General features: G+C 50.3%; 1 protein-coding gene across 2 annotated transcripts in view; it reads right to left on the bottom strand.

Moving 5' to 3' along the window:
- The window catches only part of LOC117515994 (sodium-driven chloride bicarbonate exchanger-like), a 106,257-nt gene that overhangs the window by 84,378 nt on the left and 7,087 nt on the right, over positions 1-14,792 (bottom strand). The gene's annotated exons all lie outside the window — the stretch shown is intronic.

Genomic DNA, 14,792 nt, shown 5'->3' on the forward strand with positions numbered 1-14,792 from the left:
GTTTGGGGATGGGTGCTAAAGGGGTAAAATATGACACATATGATGTAATTTCTCTACTTCCGGGGGACCAACCACAGCATTTTCAACTGGGTTTTGGGCAAATTAATCGCAAAGTCAAAATGCAAAGAAAAAGTGATGATCCGAAGCACAAACGTATCGAGGCAGTTTTGCAGGTGAGAGAACGGAGCTACTCTGGTTAGCTGTGTAGGCTAACACTTACCGACACGACGTTTCCCACCGCTTCGCCTTTTCTTCTCCACCGTGAACTGAAAAAAAAACTTTTCGCGACTGCTTCAGTGATTGCAGCTGAAAAAAAAAACTGTACACCATTTATCCATGTGAAGTTATGTTGTGTATATATTAAATGGAGGTCCCCGTAAGTGGTCAAACCCACAATATCACAGAGGGTTCAAATGAGACTACGGTTGTTATATGGCTGGGGGGGCCTGGCTGCCTTTTTGTTTCTGTCCTTTGCTTCTCCTTCCAGGTGGTTTGCATTTGGAACTGAGTGGCTGTGTTGCTGAGTTTATCAGGACCTCACCCTGATCACCTGAGGCTGATCACCTGCGGCTCATCAGGACTCACAGCTGTGGTGCATCTGCATGGATTGGAACATGGTGGCATTTAAGACTGGAGTGCACAGTGTGTATTTGCCAGAGACTCGACCTTGTGACCAGACGGGTGAGATCGTCGTCTCGGGAGCCATCTCATCATCAGTGGATGCAGAGAACGTCCAGGTTTGATGCACGGTCTGTGAAAGAGGAGGGGGTGAGGTCTCACGCTCGTCAGCACACTTCCTGAGGTACGTTAGATTTTGTGACTAACATTTATACAGTTAGTAAATGTGGTGTCCCTCACACCTTTATTATATTGAGCTGTATGTTAGTCATGTATCGACTTCCACTGCAGTGGAGTTTTGTGAACTGGATGTTCCATGCCTGCAGGTTGGGAAGTTGATTAGTAATCAAGCCAGGAAGTGTTTGCTGTTTGTACACCTTTAAGTGTTCTCTCTGTGTGTAGAGTGTGGACTCACATAATGGTTCCTTCTTTCACAGACTCGGTTTGTTGCGGCCACCTGGGGGGTGTCGGCGGGGTCCTTGAGTCCGAACAGCTTCTGGCTCCGGACCGTTAGCGCTGCTGGGAGCGCACCACGCCAGACCGCACTTTGTTTTTTATGTATCACTGTTATGTATTAAATTCAGTTAGCCTTTGTACCGTGCTCTGCTTATTTCATACTGGGTCTTTCAAACGCTGGTCGGTTCTCCGAGCTGCGTCCGACACATAACAGTGATACATAAAAAACAAAGTGCGGTCTGGCGTGGTGCACTCCCAGCAGCGCTAACGGTCCGGAGCCAGAAGCTGTTCGGACTCAAGGACCCCGCCGACACCCCCCAGGTGGCCGCAACAAACCGAGTCTGTGAAAGAAGGAACCATTATGTGAGTCCACACTCTACACACAGAGAGAACACTTAAAGGTGTACAAACAGCAAACACTTCCTGGCTTGATTACTAATCAACTTCCCAACCTGCAGGCATGGAACATCCAGTTCACAAAACTCCACTGCAGTGGAAGTCGATACATGACTAACATACAGCTCAATATAATAAAGGTGTGAGGGACACCACATTTACTGACTGTATAAATGTTAGTCACAAAATCTAACGTACCTCAGGAAGTGTGCTGACGAGCGTGAGACCTCACCCCCTCCTCTTTCACAGACCGTGCATCAAACCTGGACGTTCTCTGCATCCACTGATGATGAGATGGCTCCCGAGACGACGATCTCACCCGTCTGGTCACAAGGTCGAGTCTCTGGCAAATACACACTGTGCACTCCAGTCTTAAATGCCACCATGTTCCAATCCATGCAGATGCACCACAGCTGTGAGTCCTGATGAGCCGCAGGTGATCAGCCTCAGGTGATCAGGGTGAGGTCCTGATAAACTCAGCAACACAGCCACTCAGTTCCAAATGCAAACCACCTGGAAGGAGAAGCAAAGGACAGAAACAAAAAGGCAGCCAGGCCCCCCCAGCCATATAACAACGGTCTCCTATACGGTTTCCCAGTCCACAAAAATATGTGTTAATCAACCACCAAAACCAGGATACCTGGCATGTTACTTTTAGCTAGCTTGGTAACATCCAGATAGTTGGCCGTGTTCAGGTTTCATTCGTCTTGCAGAGGTCATGCCAGTCTTACCCAAGCTCCATCCCTTTACCCATTTTGAGTTGGCGGGGAATTAGGTGGAGTTAGGCCGTGCCAAAATGACAACATTCAAAATCAACCCACTTGAGCTTCAAACCATCCATTTAATATTACAACTGTTTTGAAAGATGAATTGTTTTATGTAGAGTCTGTAGTGTTTCAAGGCAGTGAATGTTTGCTGAAGCAGCTGTTTCCTTTAGTCTCTATAGCCTCCTGATATTTCACTATATATTTCAATATTTCACTGCAAAAATTAATTGCTGATTTAGTGTTTTGTGCATTTCCAAATTCTAAGTCATTTTCTGGCAAAAAAATAAAAAAATACAACAACTGTTGACTATTTTGATAAGAGCAAAATTGTTTCACTTAGAGTTTTGAGTGTATCATAGCAGTGATACACACATTTTTTTCACCCAAAACATGTCCACGTTTCACCTGGCTGCAGCAGATAAATTTTTGTTTTTTGTTTTTTTTTAAGAGGTGGGGATGGACCAGGAGTTCATCTGAGGTATTGTCATCAAGGACCCAAGGTGGTTATGCCATGTGGTGAATAGCACAATGCGTGGCACCAGGGCATACTCCCAAACTCAACCTGACCAGACACTGACCTAATTTTGAAATAACTCATCTTCTGAAGGAAATGTTTTGTTTCGTGTTTCGAGTATTGAAAATGAGATTATTTTGTAATGCAACTGTTTCATTTAATGTTTCCAAAATTTTGAAACACTAATTGTTTGGAGCAATTGGTTCATTTAGTTATTGTTGTGATCCAAAAATGTGACTCATTTTCTAAATAGTTTAATTTAGTCTTCATACATTTCAAAAATAGAAGTATTGTCTGAGGCAATTGTTTAATTTAGTGTTTCTGGCATTTTGAAACTGAATTTTTTTCTAAATACAAGGTGAGCCAATAAAATGTTGCAACTTTTTTAATTCGTACAATTAGAGAGTGTACTACAACAACCCACAGACCCTTGAGGCCCTGAAGACCAACATCTGTCAGGAAATTTGGAGAATCCCTCTTGAGATGTGTGGCAATGTCATCACAAACGTCAATGTGCGTGTTGCTGCTGTAATCCAAAGAAGAGGAGCGTGGATTAAACATGTCATCAATTATTGAACTGTGTGGAAAACAAGAGACAAAGTGGGAAACCTTTGGTATCAAATGTTAATTTGATGCTTCTGTTACAAGTCTGTAAATAAAATTTTTGAATAAGTTCTCATTTCAAAAACTTGTGTATGATCAAAAAGTGGTAACATTTTATTTGTTGTGAAAGTGTCGTGACACGGACCCACAACAGGGGGCGTTAATGAACGGACAATGGATAAGCCAAAAAGTAACAATTTAATGTTGTGAATCGCACAACAACGTACAGACAATAACAATATGGTGGACTGTCAATCATACACCAGGTGACGTGTGGGCAGGCTCGACGATAGAAGACGCCTGGAGAGAGAAGAGCTGGATCCCCACACAGCTTCCAACACCAACGGAGCTGAAGAACACCGGAGCCGCCAAGCCCTGCGCCCCAGGTGGCCGCTGTCTTCAGCAGTCAGACCCGGTACTGCTGGCAGAGAACAGAGACAGTCCAGATGAGTGTGAGTTCGCACACTCAGTAATCCCACAGTCTGTATTAAGTAAAGGAGGGAAAACCTCCACCTCCAATCACACACACTCGTGCAGCTCCTGGTCAACCACTTATCTGAGTTGGGGTGTGAGGCGAAGCCGTCGCTGTCACACCAAACGCCAATCCTCCAGATAAGGAAACACTCCAGGAAAACGGCTGCAAATAGAAGTTCAGGTTAAACACACACAGTGTCAGGCAGCAGAGAAATTACCTGAATGGTAGTTGATTTCTCGGCGAGGAGGTGGAGTTGCAGTCCGGTCTTTGTAGTGGTGGTGATGGGTGACAGCTTGTGTTGATTAATGACAGCTGTCACCTCCAGCAAAGCCGACGCCCTCTCGTGCTTGAAGCCTGCACTTCAAGCAGGGCGCCATCTTGTGGTGGTGGGCCAGCAGTACCTCCTCTTCAGCGGCCCACACAACAGGACCCCCCCCTCAACGGGCGCCTCCTGGCGCCCGACCAGGCTTGTCCGGGTGCCGCCAGTAGAAGTCGGCCAGGAGGGCCGGGTCCAGGATGAAGCTCCTCTTCACCCAGGAGCGTTCTTCGGGTCCATACCCCTCCCAGTCCACCAAATACTGGAACCCCCGGCCCTTCCGACGGACGTCCAGGAGCCGGCGCACGGTCCAAGCCGGCTCCCCGTCGATGATCCGGGCAGGAGGCGGCGCCGGTCCGGGGGCACAGAGGGGTGACACGTGGTGAGGTTTGATGTGGGACACATGGAAAACCGGGTGGATCCGCAGTGAAGCTGAAGCTGCCAGCTTCACTGCGGCTGGACTGAGGACCTTGAGGATAGGGAAAGGTCCGATGTATCTGTCCTTCAACTTTTGGGATTCCACTTGCAGGGGAATGTCCTTTGTAGAAAGCCAAATCTCCTGCCCAGGCTGGTACGCAGGGGCCGGGGCACGCCAGCGGTCTGCATGGTTCTTGGCCCTCGTCCGGGCTTTGAGCAGGGCAGAGCGGGCGGTACGCCACACCCGACGGCACCTTCTCAGATGGGCCTGGACCGAGGGCACCCCGACCTCTCCCTCCACTAGCGGGAACAATGGGGGCCGGTACCCCAAACACACTTCAAATGGGGAGAGGCCGGTGGCAGACGAGACTTGGCTATTATGAGCGTACTCGATCCAGGCCAGATGGTCACTCCAGGCCGTCGGGTGCGCGGAGGTCACGCAACGGAGGGCCTGCTCCAGTTCCTGGTTTGTCCGCTCTGCCTGCCCGTTCGTCTGGGGGTGGTACCCAGACGAGAGACTGACGGTGGCCCCCAGTTCCCTACAGAAACTCCGCCAGACCTGGGAGGAGAACTGAGGACCACGATCCGAGACAGTGTCTGATGGAATCCCATGCAGACGCACGACGTGGTGGACCAGGAGGTCTGCAGTCTCCTGGGCCGTCGGGAGGGCCACGAAGTGGGCCGCCTTGGAAAACCGGTCCACTATCGTTAGGATGGTGGTGTTTCCCTGGGACGGCGGGAGGCCCGTGACAAAGTCCAGGCCGATATGAGACCAGGGGCGACGAGGCACTGGCAGAGGCTGGAGGAGGCCTTGGGCCTTGTGATGGTCAGCTTTGCCCCTGGCGCAGGTGGTGCAGGCCTGGACATACTCCCGGACGTCGGCTTCCATAGACGCCCACCAGAAGCACTGCCGGACCACTGCCACGGTTCTTCGTACCCCTGGGTGACAGGAGAGCTTGGAACCATGACAGAAGTCAAGGACTGCAGCCCTGGCCTCTGGTGGGACGTACAGTTTGTTCTTCGGACCGGTCCCCGGGTCCGGGCTCCGTGTCAGGGCCTCCCGGACGGTCTTCTTCACATTCCAGGTAAGGGCGGCCACGACAGTGGACTCGGGGATGATGGTGTCAGGGGGGTCTGACAGCTCGGTCTTGACCTCCTCTTCGTGCACCCGGGACAGGGCATCAGATCGTTGGTTCCCTATCCCGGGGCGGTAGGTGATCCGGAAGTCAAAACGCCCGAAGAACAGCGACCAGCGGGCTTGCCTGGGGTTCAGACGCTTCGCGGTCCGGATGTACTCCAGGTTCCGATGGTCCGTGAAAACTGTAAATGGTACCGACGCTCCCTCCAACAGGTGTCTCCACTCTTCAAGAGCCTCCTTCACCGCAAGAAGTTCCAGATTGCCGACGTCATAGTTCCGTTCAGCAGGGGTCAACCTGCGGGAAAAGTAGGCACATGGATGGAGAACCTTGTCGGACTCCCCGCTCTGGGATAGCACGGCTCCTATCCCTGAGTCAGAGGCATCCACTTCAACAATAAACTGGCGCTTGGGATCGGGCTGCACCAGAACTGGTGCAGTTGAGAACCGGCGTTTCAACTCCCTAAACGCGGCTTCGCACCGATCCGACCAGGTGAAGGGGACTTTTGTGGAGGTCAGGGCTGTCAGGGGGCTAACTACCTGACTGTAACCCTTGATGAACCTCCGGTAGAAATTTGCAAAACCGAGGAACTGTTGTAGTTTCCTACGGTTCGTTGGTTGGGGCCAATCTCTCACCGCCGCAACCTTGGCCGGATCAGGGGCGACGGAGTTGGAGGAGATGATGAACCCCAAGAAGGACAAAGAAGAGCGGTGGAACTCACACTTCTCGCCCTTCACAAACAGCCGGTTCTCCAACAACCGCTGTAGGACCTGACGTACATGCTTAACATGGGTCTCAGGATCCGGAGAAAAAATGAGTATATCGTCTAGATATACGAAGACAAACTGATGCAGGAAGTCCCGCAAGACGTCATTAACCAATGCTTGGAACGTCGCGGGCGCATTGGTGAGGCCGAACGGCATGACCAGGTACTCAAAGTGACCTAACGGGGTGTTAAATGCCGTCTTCCACTCGTCTCCCTCCCGGATCCGAACCAGGTGATAAGCATTCCTAAGATCCAATTTTGTGAAAATTTGGGCTCCATGCAGGGGCGTGAACACTGAATCCAACAGAGGTAACGGGTATCGGTTACGAACCGTGATCTCGTTCAGCCCTCTGTAATCAATGCATGGATGGAGTCCGCCGTCCTTCTTGCCCACAAAAAAGAAACCAGCACCCATCGGGGAGGTGGAGTTCCGGATCAACCCGGCAGCTAACGAGTCCCGGATGTAGGTCTCCATTGATTCGCGTTCCGGACGTGAGAGGTTGTACAGCCTGCTGGACGGGTACTCAGCGCCCGGTATCAAATCAATGGCACAATCGTACGGACGGTGCGGGGGCAGCGTGAGTGCCAGATCCTTGCTGAAGACGTCAGCAAGGTCGTGGTACTCGGCTGGCACCGCCGCCAGATTGGGGGGGACTAAAACCTCCTCCTTAGCTGTCACACCGGGTGGAACCGAGGATCCTAAACACTCCCGGTGGCAGGTTTCGCTCCACTGAACCACAACCCCAGACGGCCAATCAATCCGGGGATTGTGTTTTAACACCCATGGAAAACCCAATATCACTCGGGAGGTAGAAGGTGTTACATAAAACACAATCTCCTCCCTGTGATTCCCAGACACCACCAATGTCACTGGCTGAGTCTGGTGTGTGATTAGTGGAAGAAGGGTGCCATCTAGTGCCCGCACCGACAATGGTGACGGTAAGGCCACTAGAGGGAGCCCAACCTCCTTTGCCCATCTGCTATCCAGCAGATTTCCCTCCGACCCTGTGTCCACCAGTGCTGGGACGTGAAGGGTTAAATCCTGACTCAGGATCGTGACTGGGATTCGTGCAGATTTGCGGGGTCTCCCCGCGTGGGTATTGTGACCCACCCTTAGCCCTGTCTCTAAGGACGAGTGCTGCTGTTTTGATCGTTTGGGGCATTCTCTCTGTGTGTGCTCAGTTGAGCTACAGAGAAAACACTCTCCACGGATCAGCCTCCTTCGTCTCTGATCTGATCGTTTTTTGGCCCTGCTCGTTTCCATAGCAACGTCAGCAGGGGGAGCTGTTGTCACGTGGAGAGCCCTGGCAGTGGAGCGTGGGGAAGTCGGCTCCCTTTCAGACCCGGGAGGAAGAGGGACGGCTTGTGCCTGACCACGCCCTTCGTCTCGCTCCCGTCGGTGTTCTGTTAATCGGTTGTCTAACCGTATAACCAGGTCGATAAGCCCATCTAAATCCCGCGGCTCGTCCTTCGCCACCAGGTGCTCCTTGAGGACCAGAGACAGTGCGTTTACAAAGGCGGCGCGGAGCGCAACAGCATTCCAGCCGGCTCGCGCTGCCGCGATGCGGAAGTCGACTGCATACTTCGCTGCGCTCCGACACCCCTGTCTTATTGACAGCAGCACACTTGAAGCGGTCTCGCCTCTATGAGGGTGGTCGAACACCTGTCGGAACTCCCTCACAAACTCAGTATAAACCATTAGGAGCCGTGAATTCTGCTCCCAAAGCGCCGTAGCCCAGGCGCGTGCATCTCCTCGAAGCAAGTTTATAACGTAATCCACCCGGCTGGCGTCTGACGCGTACATGACGGGACGCTGTGAAAAGACGAGCGAGCACTGCATCAAGAAGTCCGCGCACGTCTCCACACAGCCTCCGTACGGCTCCGGAGGGCTTATGTATGCTTCAGGGGAAGGTGGGGGGGGGTCGTTGAACGACCAGCGGAATGTCTGTTTCTGGCACACGGTCAGCAGGAGGAGGTGCTGCAGCAGCGCCCTGATCATGCGCTTCCACCTGGGCGGTGAGAGCCTCTATCCTGCGATTGAGAACACTGCTCTGCTCGGTAACTAAGTCCAACCGAGCGGCAAAGGCGGTTAAGATGTGTTGCAGCTCACCCACCACGCCTCCTGCCTGTGCACCTCGCTCTCCCATTGGCTGTTCAAGCGATGGTTGACGCCCCTCGGGATCCATGACGCTGGCCGAGAAATCCTGTTATGAAAGTGTCGTGACACGGACCCACAACAGGGGGCGTTAATGAACGGACAATGGATAAGCCAAAAAGTAACAATTTAATGTTGTGAATCGCACAACAACGTACAGACAATAACAATATGGTGGACTGTCAATCATACACCAGGTGACATGTGGGCAGGCTCGACGATAGAAGACGCCTGGAGAGAGAAGAGCTGGATCCCCACACAGCTTCCAACACCAACGGAGCTGAAGAACACCGGAGCCGCCAAGCCCTGCGCCCCAGGTGGCCGCTGTCTTCAGCAGTCAGACCCGGTACTGCTGGCAGAGAACAGAGACAGTCCAGATGAGTGTGAGTTCGCACACTCAGTAATCCCACAGTCTGTATTAAGTAAAGGAGGGAAAACCTCCACCTCCAATCACACACACTCGTGCAGCTCCTGGTCAACCACTTATCTGAGTTGGGGTGTGAGGCGAAGCCGTCGCTGTCACACCAAACGCCAATCCTCCAGATAAGGAAACACTCCAGGAAAACGGCTGCAAATAGAAGTTCAGGTTAAACACACACAGTGTCAGGCAGCAGAGAAATTACCTGAATGGTAGTTGATTTCTCGGCGAGGAGGTGGAGTTGCAGTCCGGTCTTTGTAGTGGTGGTGATGGGTGACAGCTTGTGTTGATTAATGACAGCTGTCACCTCCAGCAAAGCCGACGCCCTCTCGTGCTTGAAGCCCGCACTTCAAGCAGGGCGCCATCTTGTGGTGGTGGGCCAGCAGTACCTCCTCTTCAGCGGCCCACACAACATTATTGGCCCACCCTGTATATCCTTCAGTTAATGTTTTAGACAATATGAAACAATAACTTATTTTCTGAAACTGTTCTTTTAGTTAGAATTTTGACCATATTGATACAGTCAGGTGTGAAGCAGTTATTCGTTGGGCGTTTAGAAAGTATTTTGTATTTCCATTCATTTTTTAAACCTGCTAAATCCAGTTCAGGGTCAAGGTAGGGCTGCAGTCTATCCCAGCGGTCACTGGGTGAGAGATGTGGAACACCTCGGACAGTCAGACACTCTACTGCTTGGGTGGTCTTGAACCTTCTGTTTGGGAAGCAAGTGCGTTAATTGCTTACACTATATTACTCCCACTTAAAAATTCTCCGCATCACTCATCTTCAACCACTTATCCGGCATCGGGTTGCGGGGGCAACAGCTCTAGCAGGGGACCAAAGACTTCCCTTTCCAAGGCCACAGTGACCACCTCTGACTGGGGGATCCCGAGGTGTTCCCAGACCAGTGTGGAGATATAATCTCTCCACCTAGTTCTGGGTCTTCCCCGGGGCCTCCTCCCTAGTGGACGTGCCTGGAACACCTCCCTAGGGAGGCTCCCAGGGGGCATCCTTACCAGATGCCTAAACCACCTCAACTGGCTCCTTTCAACACGAAGGAACAGTGTGGCTCTACGCCGAACTCCCCACAGATGACCCTTCTCACCCTATCTTTAAGGGAGATACCATCCACCCTCCTAACAAATCCCATTTTGGCCACTTGTACCCGTAGTCTAGTTCTTTCGGTCATGACCCAATCCTCATGATCATAGGTGAGTAGGAAATGAAGATTGACCATTAGATCGAGAGCTTCGCTTTTTGGCTCAATTCCCTTTTCATCACAACAGTACGGTAGAGCGATTGCAACACTGCCCCTGATGCACAGATTCTCTGATTGTCCCCTCACTTGTGAACAAGACCCCAAGGTACTTGAACTCCTTCACTGGGGACAAGACTGCATTCCCTACCCAGAGAAGGCAATCCATCGGTTTCCTGCTGAGAACATGGCCTCAGATTTAAAGATGCTGATCCTCATCCCAGCCACTTCACATTCGGCTGCGAACTGATCCAATGAGTGCTGGAGGTCACAGGCCGATGAAGCCAACAGGACCATATCATCTGCAAAAAGCAGTGATGAGACCCAGAGCCCACCAAACTGGAAACCCTCCGCCCCCCGACTATGCCTTGATATCCTGTCCATGAATATCTCAAACAGGATTAGTGACAAGGCACAGCCCTAGCGGAGGCCAACCCCCACCAGAAACAGGATGGAACCCACACTGTTCCTCTTCATTCAGAGGTTTGATATCGGCCGAATCCTTCTTTCCAGCGCCCCGGAGTAGACTTTACTATTGTATGTGACTTTATTATTGTGTGGCTTTTACCTTACAATATAAAGCGACTTGGGGCAACTGTTTGTTGTGATTTGGCGCTATATAAATAAAATTGATTTGATTTGATTTGAGTTGATTTACCAGGGAGGATGAGTAGTGTGATGCCCCTGTAATTTGCACACACTCTCTGGTCCCCCTTTTTAAATTTGGGGAGCACCACCCCAGTTTGCCACTCCTTTAGCACTGTCTCAGACCTCAACGCAATGTTGAAGAGATGTCTTCCAAGACAGTCCCTCCACACCCAGAGCCTTCAGCATTTCTGGGCAGATCTCATCAACCCCCGGGGCCTTGACACTGCAGAGTTGTTTGACTACCTCAGTGACTTCCACCAGGGAAACTGAAGAAAATCCTCCATCCGCTTCCAGCTCTGCCCCTACTATAGAGGGCACTCCGGTCTGATGCAGGAATTCCTCAAAGTGTTCCTTCCAGCACCAGATTATATCCTCAGTTGAGGTCAACAGAGTCCCATCCTTACTATAGATAGCTTGGATGGTTCTCCGTTTTCCCCTCCTTGTTAACATATCCCTTTTGGTTGTGAAAGTTCAACAATCCAAAGAACCCTACCTGACCTTAGGAGGATAATAAACACACATGCATGATCACAAAGCAACAGAGTTCATCCATTTTCTACTCAGTATACATAGTATATAGAACAGTATACAGAACAGGAAGACAGAGGACAGGAAGGAGAGGAACAGTAGTAGCCAGTAAACCAGTAGTGATCAGTATGTCTGGTATTTATATTTGTGTATTTATATTTATATTTGCAAAATAGATGTGCATGTGGATGACCACCCCAGTGTGCCACTCCTTAAACACTCTCCCAGACCTCAACTCAGTGTTGAAGAAAATTCCTGACAGTCTCATCCAAGACAGTCCCTCCACACCCAGAGCTTTCAGCATTTCTGGATGGCTCTCATCAACCCCTGGGTTTCCACTGTGGAGTTGTTTGACTACCTCAGTCACTTCCACCGGGGAAATTGATGATAATCCTCCATCAGCTTCCAGCTCTGCCCCTACTATAGAGGGCGCTCTGGTCTGATGCAGGAGAACCTCAAAGTGTTCCTTCCAGCGGCAGATTACATCCTCAGTTGAGGTCAACAGAGTCCCATCCTTACTACAGACAGCTTGGATGGTTCCCCGTTTTCCCCTCCTGAGGTGCCTCATGGTCCACCAGAAGCACCTTGGTGCCGACCGAAAGTCGTTCTCCATGGTTGCTCCGAACTCCTCCCACACCTGCTGTTTTGCCTCCCCCACAGCAGAGGCTGTTGCCCTTCAGACCTGTTGGTACCTTGCAAGTGCCTCCAGAGTCGTCCTAGATAACCTATCCCAGAAGGACTCCTTCTTCAGTCGGCCGGTTTCCCTGACCACCAGTGTCTACCACAGTGTTCAAGGGTTGCCACCTCTTGAGGCACCTAAGACCTTCAAGCCACAGCTACCCGCTGCAGCTTCAGCAATGGAAGCTTTGAACATTGGCCATTCTGTTTCAATGCAATCAACCTCCACAAGGATGCTAGAAAAGTGAGGTGGAGATCTGTTTTACAGTGGGCTCCTCAAGATGTTTCCAGTTCACCCGCACTATCCGTTTGGGCTTACCAGGTCTGTCCAAAGTCTTCCCCAACCCTCTGATCCAACTCACCACCAGATGGTGATCAGTTGACAGCTCTGCCCCTCTCTTCACCAGAGTGTCCAGAACATGCGCCCTCAGATCAGATGATACAATCACAAAATCGATTATTGATCTTCGGCCTAGGGTGCTCTAGTACCATGTACACTTAGAAGCATCCTTATGTTTGAACATGGTGTTTGTTATGGACAGTCCATGAGTAGTACAGAGGTCCAATAACAAATGACCATTCGGGTTTAGACTGGGGAGGCTGTTCCTTCCAATCACGCCTCTCCAGGTGTCTCTGTCATTGCCCACATGTGCGATGAATTACCCCAGCAGAACAATGGAGTCCCCAGGACTCATTCAGGGACTCCAAGAAGGTCAAACACTCTCCAGATTAGCTCTAACCCTAACCCTCTGGGTTAACCCTAACCCTAAAAATTCTCCTTGCTGCCGTCATTACAGGTAGAGTGTGGCAAGAGGGGTTGAACACAGATGTCTACTTTTTGCCAGTGCCTTTGCTACATGCCTCTTCTAGCCATCTGTGTCTCACACTGACCTCCAGCTCTGTACTGCCTCCTAGCCACCTCAGTGCTCTCTTCACCCTCCTTCCATTACTGCTGCTATAATTATCAAAGCAGCAGAGCCGGTCCAGCCTCCTATTGATATAGCAGGAAGAGATCCTGCCTGCCCCTCTTACATTTGGATCATATAGTCAAACACAGACTGTCACACTGACATAAGATCAGTCTTCACTGAGCTTCACCAACCACCAGTTTTATCACCCAGCTTTATCCAGACAGCTTGGTGGAGTGGCTGCTGGTAGGTCAGCATCAAATCAAATTTGTGACAAGGTTAGAATCAAGACGCATTTGGCATTGGCTCAAAGGAGATCTGTTTAAAAAGCTGTTGTGTAACCTTCAACAGACAAAGCTACAACTCTGCGAAACTCAGCTGACTTCTCTAAGCATTCAAAGTCATGTTGATACATTCAGCAGCAGTTGTAAAGACGCCTTGTCCCTACCAGCACTCAGTTTGGAATGGCCTGAGGAAGGTCTGGCACAACTCTGTGTCACTCTGGGCAAACCCTGAACACACGCTGTCCTCAGCTCTTGATATCTCGGGGAAATTATTTCCATGTTGGGTATGAACGTAGGAGGGCGAGCTGTGACGAGCCTGCACAAGCCAAACACAAGGCGTGCCAGGGTCCAGCTTCACTCCTGAAATGATTCAACATGTTCAAAACCAGAACACATTAAACAGACCTTTCAAGAGTTGTACTGAATTATACCAAACAACATGCTAATCTCTCTGGAAAAACTCAGCGCTGAACTTGGCCAGGTGTCAGAGCCGCTTTAGTCACTAAAGAACTGACTCAAAAGTGTCTACCTGATGGGATCAGGCAGACACAAAGCACACTGGCTACCATCTCATTGAATTGGTACTAACGACAAATTAGCGCATGTCTCCTGAATGTCTGTTGAATATCAGGGTGAAAATATCCACGTACATGTCACGAGTGCCATGTGGCACTCTCGCAAATGTCGAGCGCGGGCTTCACAGGTGCAAGAATTGGTTGATTTACACACAAATTCCGCGTAGCACTCTCATGGATGTCGAACACCCCTCGCAGCTGAAATTATGATGCATTTGTGAACAAAGTGCTCTTGATGGCTGTGGGCTGCTGTTGTCCTGTTATTATACTGTTATTATGTGAAAAGAAGCTGTGGAATTTCCCCCGACCGTAGCCAGTAAGGCGCAGCCCTGTGAATAATAATAAAATAAAATAAAATAAATAATAAAATAATAATAATAATAATTTTAAAAAAACAGTAAGAAACATGTGGACAACACACTCATTCACTTGCAGAATGATGTCCAGGAGAGGCATCTTCTCAATATCATTGTCCCTGCTGGATTCACTGTGCTCTCCTCCTGGGAATGACCAGTATACGATCCTCCCCTTATACAATGCTCCACTGGTCGGGCTCTGTGATCCTGTGGAAGCACTACTCAATGTGCTGGAACAGCCACCTCTCCGTGAATTGCCGAGGATAACACAATAAAGTATTAAACTTACTTCGACTCCAGTCTTCCAAAAAAAAAAAAGAAAAAAGAGAAAAACACAATAAAACTGTTTTGCAAGCCTCTTCTCCGCAATTCCAGCCCACTGTCGCTGTGTCCACGTGGGTCGTTGCCACCTGACAGCATTAAACTTATTCCCACTGTGGTCCTCACAATAAATCTGGTTTGCACACCTCCTTTGCCACAAAATTTACATCCATTGGATGGCATGACGCCCCTGGAGTCAGACAGG

The sequence above is a fragment of the Thalassophryne amazonica genome, chromosome 1, assembly GCF_902500255.1.
Source record: "Thalassophryne amazonica chromosome 1, fThaAma1.1, whole genome shotgun sequence".
Lineage (NCBI taxonomy): Eukaryota > Metazoa > Chordata > Actinopteri > Batrachoidiformes > Batrachoididae > Thalassophryne > Thalassophryne amazonica.